Here is a 7903-nt window from a genome sequence, read left to right as displayed (position 1 = left end):
TATATAGCACCTAATTGTTAATCAAATTATTGGAAATACCCATTTGGTTCTCTTCTTACCATGAAATTATTTTCTGTTATTAGAAACAGAGGATAACATCCAAAGAGAAAAGAGAACCAAGGTAGTTATCGTCGGCCAACCCAGAACCAAGAGCTTTACCTTGATCTTAATCTTTTCTCTATGGTAGTGTGCAAGTTATACCAAATATCAATCTGATGCTGTAAACAAAATAAGTGCCTTTTTGCACACATGTGTTTGTCTGTGTGTGTGTGTGTGTGTGGTGTGTGTGTGTGTGTGTGTGTGTGTGTATTTGGTCTTGTGTTTTTGTGTGCTCAGGGAAAAGAAAGATTATCAGAGTTGTCTGGTGAATGTAATATAAGTAGGTAAACCACTTATAGGAGTAGAGATATTTCCAATATTATCTGACTTATACAATCTCAGCATTAACTAACTGAGAAAAGAAAAAGAAAGTGCAAATTGAAAGGCATCACCAAATAAAGTATATTTGGAAGACAATAAAAGTCTTAAGGAAAGATCATTATTAAAAGAAATACTTTGTTTTTTGACCTATTATAAACAAAAAAGAATATTCTATATAATTCCCCTAGAAAAACAAGGGTAGAGATAGTTGAGAGTGAGAAAGACATAGATGTCAAGCTCAATATATATCTGTAGTCACTTGTAACATGAATGGTTGAACCAACAGAACAACTGTTGTTAGGTAAACAAAGCAAGCATACAATTAATGTAATTAAAGAAATGGCAAGAACTGAGATAAATGATTAGATTTGCTTCAAATTAAGAAGACAACTTTGGCAAATTTTTTCATCTATCTAAAGGAAATTTATTTAACATAATATCTAATGTTTCTTTTTAAATCTAAATCAATTTCCAAAATATATTCTATTCTAGTATGTAATATTTCTTTTTTAAATGTAAATCTATTTCTAAACTATATTATATTCCCAAATTGTTATTAATTATAGGTAAAATTATTTCAGTGAGTGTAAAGTATTGGCAATTTTATTTTTTTTTTAATTTCAAAAACCACCTCTCTATGTTTCGCTTTATATTAAAAAACAATCATACATATAATGGATGTTGTTTTTATCACCAACCAGAATAGGACATGCAGTCTTTCTTATCTGGCAGTATGTTTGACAACAAACACAGTACACAATTAAACTCAGATTTTGTGTAAAAGTATTAGGTTGTAGACTGTGGTGAGGCAGTCACAGCGCTTTTAACTCCTTGAACCATTTTAAATTATGATTCACTTTCTCTTATCTATGAATAAAATATTTGGATCATTTGCAGGATGGGGAGATAATCATCATCCTTTAGAAACTGAAGAACAGTATTCATAAAATGTAAGGATGACCAATAATATAAGTACATTTTTCCCCAGGATTAATTCTAAATTTTTAAACATGAGTCTATAGATTTTTGCTTTGGAACAGGTCTAAAAATCTTCAGTTTCCTAACATTAAGTGTGGATGAGAAAACTCTACTGCTTTAAAATTCTTCTAATAGGGAGAAGATGGGGCAACTACCTAAATAATTTACATATGTACTCAAATCAATTTTTAAATTTATGTGACCCTTGTAAAAATAGTACCACCTTCTCTGAAATCACATCCTTATACAATAAGCTTTTTGTTCCTTACCTCTATCTTAATACATTAATGTAGGATTGGTGCCTAGATCAGAAAGGCATTTATAACTACCACCATTTCATCCTAAAGGAATTTCCAAGCTCTGTTCCTCTTAATGGTAGCTTGTAGTTACTATGTATCTATATATGTATTTGCTTTCACAGATACCTACATAGACTATATAAGTGTACTCTAAAAATGCATACATGTAAAAAACAGCCCAATTTTTTTTCAGGAATTTCATTAATATCTAACAATTTAAAAAATTGACATGTGCAAGTATAATCGAGAAAGGCTAATTAAAAACAGTAAAAATAAAAAGGTTAATAGGCAAAGCACTTCTTGGCTAGCAAAGAGTTCTTAAAGAATGAAATAAGTCATACATTTGGTGATTTGAAACATAGACTGCTTTATTAACTTGACTGGTTTGTAATTCATTGCATTCCAAATCAACACTAATGGTGTACCATATGTCTTAGGTAGTTCAGTAAGTCATAAATAAGTAGTTAAATGAATATATCTACAAACTAATAAGAGGTAATATGGTCAGAAAAAAATAAAACTATCATTATTCACAGAATATATGATTTTATAAGTCAAAAATAAAAATGAATCTACAAATAAATTAAGGATGAAAATTGGATTTCTGATATGTGCTAAATACAAGGGCAATGTAAAGTTATTTGTCTTTCTTAAAAAAATTAGAAATTTTTAGTATTTTATATAATCCCAAAATATCAAATAGCTAGAAAAAAAAAAACAGAAAATTAGAAAACTTTTAAAACTTTATTGTTAGTTATTTAAAGGACACCAAAATAAATGAGAGAAGTATAATGTTTATAAATTAAAGACATGAATTGTAAAGGCCAACTATCAAAAATTTGATTTATGGATTTAATTTCGTATCAGTAAAATTTCCAACCATTTTTCTTGTGGATAGCTTGATAAGCTGACTCTAAAAATTATGTGAAAATTCAAAGGCCAAGTATAGTCAGAATAATGTTGTAAAAGAACATGAGGGTAAAAATAGCTCTGCCAGATATCAATAACCATATAAACTTATCATCAAGATTATTACAAAGCTGTAGTAATTAATGTGGTGAGTTAATTATCAGGCACTACAGCTCAATAGAACAGAAAAGAAATCAAAGAATTGTTACTTTTACATACATATGGAAACTTGATTTATGAACAGAAGTTGCAGTGAGCAAAAGATGTAATAAGAAGGCTTTTTAAAATTAAATAAAGGGTGACAGAACAATATTAAAGTGTAAAAAATAATTGGATACCATACACCAAATGCAAACATCAATTCCAGGTGCATTAAACACCAATATTTGTATGAAAAAAACAACAAAGCTATTTAGAGACAATGTTGGAGATTTTTATGACAATATAGAATGTTTGAAAAATAAAAATAAATTAAAGACTTCTATTTATCAAAAAAACATAAAGAACATTAACATATAAGCCACAGAGTGAACACAGATATTTACCGTGCATATAACCAAGAATATACAACAAACCTGTGTAGATTAAAAAAAAAGAACAGGTAACAATGCCAATTTTTAAAAATGGGTAATCGACTTATATGAGGCTTCACAAGAAGAAAATCAAAATGAACAATAACCATATGAAGAAGTGTTCAACCATATTCATGATCAACAAAATACAAATTAACATCTCAGAGTGATTAACACCACTAGAATAATGAAATTTCAAATGTCTAAATTTGCTAACCTGTGCTTTAAATATTCTCATCCATTCTGATTAAAAACAGGTAGAGTGCTATTAAAAAGGTGAATTTATTTAATCCAATAAGAATCATCTAAAAATCTATAATGTAGCATTCTTAATGGTGAAATATTGAAAGCAATCACTTTAAGATATGGAACTTCATATTCTGCTGGGGAGAGTATCAGCCTGTAAGATCACATTAGAGAATAATTTGGAAATTACCTAATAAATTGAGGGAAATCATATCCTACTACCCAGCAATTTCACTACTCCTTTTGTGTGAGAAAATATATGCAGCATCATTTATAACAGCCCCAACAGAAAAAAAACCCACATAGCCATCAAGAAGTGTATAATTGTAGAATTATAGTATATTCGTATAAACATCACACTATGAAGCAATAAAAATGAAGGCAACACAACTACACACAGCAACAGTAATAAATTTTACAAACATGATATTATGCAAAAGAGGCTAGGCTCAAGAGAACATATATATTCAATAGTATATAAAAAAGCCCCAAAATATGTCGTTTAAAAAATTTTAACAGTTTAATTAAGCAAAGAAAGATTCGTATATCAGGCAGCCTCCCAAATCAGAATAGTCTCAGAGAGACTTTAGTGCAGCCACATGGTAGAAGGAGATGTATGGACAGAAAATGAAAAATGATGTATAGAAAATGGAAACAACCAGAATGAGTAGCGCTCAGTGTTGGCCTTATTTGAAACTGGTTTGAACAGTTGGCCGTCATTGTGAGGCAGCTTTAGGCTAAACTTACTTTAACAATTCCCCCTTTTTTTATTATCCTCTTAGTTTTGATAGACCAAAACTTTAAGCATTGATGTCACTCTGTCACCAATATAATTGTACTTATTTGTACTCAAATCCCAATGGGAAGTAGCAAAACAGTGGCTTTTGTAAGGTAGGGACAAAGACTTTGGCTGATTCGTTTTAAAGGTTTAGAAAAGAGGTGATCTGTTGTGTTGTCATCTGTTATTTACAGGAGAAAAACAAAACCTAGTCTGTTTTAGGATTAATCTGTTTTGTAAAGTTTTAGTTTGATTATATCACATTTAGCATGAATGACTATTTTTGTTTGGTTTAGTGTGCTGAGGTCTAGTAGATGAGCTCAGTTCAAAACAATGGCTTCCCATAATTTTGTTTAAAAATTCTTCATTTTTGGTAAGGTTCTCATTTAGGTGATAGTGTAACCAAAACGCAGGACCTTAGTGTCACTCAGTTACTATCATTTTGGGTTCCTGGCCTCGGCACGTCATTGATGAGTTATGGTGTCCTCAAGGTCACACATCTTTTTTCAATTTATGTCGTTACAGTCAAAGAGAAACCTTGACATTCTAGAGATGACTGCCTGCAAATGTTTAAAACGTTTGTACGAATAAAGCACACAAGGCTATCAGGAAGATAATACCAAGAGTTTGGAGCATGCACACTACCCTGGATCTCCTCGAACCAAATCAACTAAAATCAAGTAGATCAAAGAATGAACTACATAGAATACACTTATTTTAATCAAGCAGCCTCTTCATTGATCCCCTGTAACCGAACCTCTAAAATACTTGACGTATTCCTCCATGTGCAACTAGAAGTATCAATAACTGCACAGCCACTTTTCTGTTTAGCCATTAAGTAAACCAGAACAATTGTATTATTTAGCACAAGTTTAGCAATAGAATTTAAAATATGTTGTGTGATCATAGCTTTTACAGTATAATCTGCTACACAACTTATTATGAGGGATACGTTTCTAATCATTGTTTTATTTCCTCTAATCCATGAAAAAAGAGGCCTAACAAAGGATGCCCATCCAGAAATCTAAAGGCCTTCTGAAAATGTTCTCTTTAGTCTCTGATGTAAGTTAAGAGGAGCAGACCAATGTTATATTTCTGACTGATTATAAAGCAACAAAGCTATCATTTCACATCCACATTGGCCCTTCGTATTTTAGCTATCAAGGCATATGGCTGTCCATGTATAAGATTGGCTACAAAACCCTGCACAAATAAAACTATGCCTTATGAATGAACAAGAGGGACCTCATTTTCAGTTCTATCATTTGTAGAGGCATAAGCAAGGGAAAATAATGAGAAGCAAGGGAAAATAATGAGAAATAAGATTTTTATGATAGCAGAGAAGTATTAATTTGTAATCTTGGGATAAAACCAGACCACATCTAAGATGCCACCTGTTTCTAGGGAGAAACTTCCCTGGTTTCCTTTACCTTAAGATCTCCAGTGAACATACAGTTTCAAGTGTTAGGAAGGGTCCTTCTGAGTTGTGAGCTACCAATCCCAAGTTTCAAGGTCCTGAAGTTTGGCTGCAGTGTGAATGGCAAGATCAGTCTTTCTCTGATGTCATTCTCAGAAGACCTAATATCTGGGTTCTAGATTGTGAAGGGTTTGAATGTGCTCAGTCAGTGGACCATGAAAAGCTTTCTTTACCTGGTGAAAATATACTTTGGCACATTGCATTAATGACCTGTAACATTTAGTTATATCAGAGCTTAGAAGATACGTAAGTTTCTACTATTAGGTACAGAGACCTTCCAGTGACTATTTAACAAGATATCTACTTGCTTTTCCATAGGAAGTGAACCTCTGGTGAAGGCAATCCAGTTAATTCAGTTAGCTTTGCTTAATGCTATTGCAACTGCAATACCTTATTTAATTGTTTTACAACATTTCTAGTGAAGCAAGTACTTCTGTCACTAGATATTTCTTCAGGAACATCCCATGAGGAAAGCACATTTCCTAATAATGTTTCGGCTATCATTATAACATCAGCCCTCTTGTGAGGGAAAGCTTTTATATAAACAGAAAAATGCATCGAAAATTACAATGGAAAGAAATCCCTCTATATATGTGTACATGAGTCATCAAGTATCAGAGATGTACCTGAAGTTTGATTTTTCTCCCAGGATTATGGGTTTGACAAACCAAACAATGGTCAAAAACTACTTTAGCAATTTAGAAGTCACTATATACATATGCTATGAAAGAGATGATTCAAATTAAATACATATATGTTTAGATGTATATACTGACTTCTAAAAATATATGTATTTAATTTGAAGTGTCTTATCTCTTTCATAATTAGTCATGGAATGCAGAGCTTTTAATAATGAAAGCTTTAAGGGCTCAAAAAAGACCACACAGAGTCATCCAGTTTCTCTGTGAGTCGACATTTAATATAGGACTTACATCTTAAATACAAATTTTGTTTCTCCAATTTAGGTGTACACTGTTTATCAGATGGGTTATCATAGATAATTTGACTTGGATTGTGAAGTTTATTAAAACTAAATATCCAAATATTTTCAGTACTGGTAGATTTACCATAAAAATCTAGCAAAGTATTTACTTGGTATTCAGTTAATTTTTGTTCTGCTGGCATTAACAGTATTACAAACGAGTCATTTTTTTTATTAGAGTTCGGGGAATTGTTACTCAGTCCAAATGATATAATCCTAAAGTTATCAGAATGTTGTATTCAAGAGTATTTTTCAGTGTCCTTTCCACCCTTTCATCAACATCACTGAAAACACAAAACTCTAGGATTTTACTTGCTTGTGAAGTTTTCAAAAACTACATCAGAATTAAGTGATGATTAACTGTGAAAACAACTTAAAATAAGCATAAAGACACAAATGCCAAGAAAATTTTGTTATTTTGTGGCCTATAAATATTTAACATAAATAATCACAACTGATAACATGTACCGAGACATCATAATTTTAGGAATCATATACAATTTTGGAACACATATTAATAACATATTCAATACAATACATCTCAATGAAGGTTAAACATTTTTCTTACTTTAAAATATAAGTAATTTAATGTATCAAATAATACTTTTTATTTCCCTATTGGATTCTGCAGAGGCCCTCTGTAACATTTTGAAGTTTATGATTAAAAAAAACAGAAGACTTAATTTTGTAGTTGAAATCTGACTTTGGGAAGCTTGTCAAATATGTCAAAGATTTAAAACACTTGCCAAAAAGATGTCTTAAAATAGACTAAATTTGGTCCAAGGTGGTCTAGGTACTTTGAAATCCTACGCAGCAAACTGCAGCCTAACTTCATATATAAACAAACTGCAACTTAATTTAAGGATATATTCTAGTAAGGAGTAGCTAAGTCCCAGCCAATCATAACAGCCAAACTTCAGCCAATCACAGGCTACCAACTGATCAGATCATGTACCTAAAAATCAAAGATCTTCTTATATCATGCTTAAATAAGGCAAATGTCAAGTTGTAATCAATCAATCTGTTTCTGTTTGTAACCCCCTTTTTATGTCTATAAATATTGCCTGCCGATGTTGTTGGACATTTTCTGAGCCTCTCCTGGTTCAGAGTGATGCCCAATTCATGAATTATTCTTTGCTCAAATAAATTCTGCTTAATTTAACTTGTTGAAAGTTTTCATTTTAACACAGGGAATGGTAAGTATAGTATTCAAAGATGTGTGAATTGGTAGCAAAACTATAA

At 31.4% G+C, this 7903-nt stretch overlaps 1 long non-coding RNA gene across 1 annotated transcript; it reads left to right on the top strand.

Moving 5' to 3' along the window:
* Positions 1-6473: 6473 nt before the first annotated feature.
* On the top strand, positions 6474-7603 carry LOC108294224. Its single transcript, XR_001820958.2, has 3 exons — positions 6474-6485; positions 6760-6763; positions 7336-7603. It is a non-coding gene; the product is annotated as an uncharacterized LOC108294224 (long non-coding RNA).
* Positions 7604-7903: the final 300 nt, after the last annotated feature.

This window comes from Cebus imitator, unplaced genomic scaffold (genome assembly GCF_001604975.1).
Source record: "Cebus imitator isolate Cc_AM_T3 unplaced genomic scaffold, Cebus_imitator-1.0 Scaffold569, whole genome shotgun sequence".
Taxonomy (NCBI): Eukaryota; Metazoa; Chordata; class Mammalia; order Primates; family Cebidae; genus Cebus; species Cebus imitator.
Note: the sequence above shows the minus strand (reverse complement) of the source record. Positions and strands in the feature narration are given on the sequence as shown.